Here is a 1,867-nt window from a genome sequence, read left to right on the forward strand (position 1 = left end):
GATAGCTGTCAGTGATAGACAATAAATGGATGGCTGTCAGTGATAGACAATAAATGGATGGCTGTCAGTGATAGACAATAAATGGATGGCTGTCAGTGAGTAGATAATAAATGGATAGCTGTCAGTGATAGACAATAAATGGACGGCTGTCAGTGTGTAGTAATAAATGGACGGCTGTCAGTGAGTAGTAATAAATGGACGGCTGTCAGTGAGTAGTAATAAATGGATGGCTGTCAGTGAGTAGCCAATGAATGGACGGCTGTCAGTGAGTAGTAATAAATGGACGGCTGTCAGTGAGTAGTAATAAATGTACGGCTGTCAGTTAGTAGTAATAAATGGACGGCTGTCAGTGAGTAGTAATAAATGGATGGCTGACAGAGAGTAGCCAATGAATGGATGGCTGTTAGTGAGTAGTAATAAATGGATGGCTGTCAGTGAGTAGACAATAAATGGATGGCTGTCAGTGAGTAGACAATAAATGGATGGCTGTCAGTGAGTAGACAATAAATGGACGGCCGTCAGTGAGTAGATAATAAATGGACGGCCGTCAGTGATAGACAATACATGGATGGCCGTCAGTGAGTAGACAATACATTGATGGCCGTCAGTGAGTAGATAATAAATGGATGGCCGTCAGTGATAGACAATAAATGGATGGCTGTCAGTGAGTAGACAATACATGGATGGCTGTCAGTGAGTAGATAATAAATGGATAGCTGTCAGTGAGTAGACAATAAATGGATGGCTGTCAGTGAGTAGCCAATAAATGGATGGCTGTCAGTGAGTTATAATAAATGGATGGCTGTCAGTGATAGATAATAAATGGATGGCTGTCAGTGATAGACAATAAATGGATGGCTGTCAGTGAGTAGATAATAAATGGATGGCTGTCAGTAATAGACAATAAATGGATGGCTGTCAGTGATAGATAATAAATGGATGGCTGTCAGTGAGTAGACAATAAATGGAAGGCTGTCAGTGATAGATAATAAATGGATGGCTGTCAGTGAAAGGCAATAAATGGATGGCTGTCAGTGAGTAGATAATAAATGGATAGCTGTCAGTGATAGACAATAAATGGATGGCTGTCAGTGAGTAGATAATAAATGGATGGCTGTCAGTGAGTAGATAATAAATGGATGGCTGTCAGTGTTAGACAATAAATGGATGGCTGTCAGTGATAGACAATAAATGGACGGCTGCCAGTGAGTAGACAATAAATGGACGGCTGTCAGTGATAGACAATAAATGGACGGCTGTCAGTGATAGACAATAAATGGATGGCTGTCAGTGAGTAGATAATAAATGGATGGCTGCCAGTGAGTAGACAATAAATGGACGGCTGTCAGTGATAGACAATAAATGGACGGCTGTCAGTGATAGACAATAAATGGACGGCTGTCAGTGATAGACAATAAATGGACGGCTGTCAGTGATAGACAATAAATGGACGGCTGTCAGTGAGTATACAATAAATGGACGGCTGTCAGTGATAGACAATAAATGGACGGCTCTCATTGAGTAGACAATAAATGGACTCACTGTCAGTGAGTAGACAATAAATGGATGGCTGTCAGTGAGTAGACAATACATGGATGGCTGTCAGTGAGTAGATAATAAATGGATAGCTGTCAGTGAGTAGACAATAAATGGATGGCTGTCAGTGAGTAGCCAATAAATGGATGGCTGTCAGTGAGTTGTAATAAATGGATGGCTGTCAGTGACAGATAATAAATGGATGGCTGTCAGTGATAGACAATAAATGGATGGCTGTCAGTGAGTAGATAATAAATGGATGGCTGTCAGTAATAGTCAATAAATGGATGGCTGTCAGTGATAGATAATAAATGGATGGCTGTCAGTGAGT

Source organism: Taudactylus pleione, unplaced genomic scaffold (genome assembly GCF_031769625.1).
Source record: "Taudactylus pleione unplaced genomic scaffold, aTauple2 ptg000489l, whole genome shotgun sequence".
NCBI classification, from domain to species: Eukaryota; Metazoa; Chordata; class Amphibia; order Anura; family Myobatrachidae; genus Taudactylus; species Taudactylus pleione.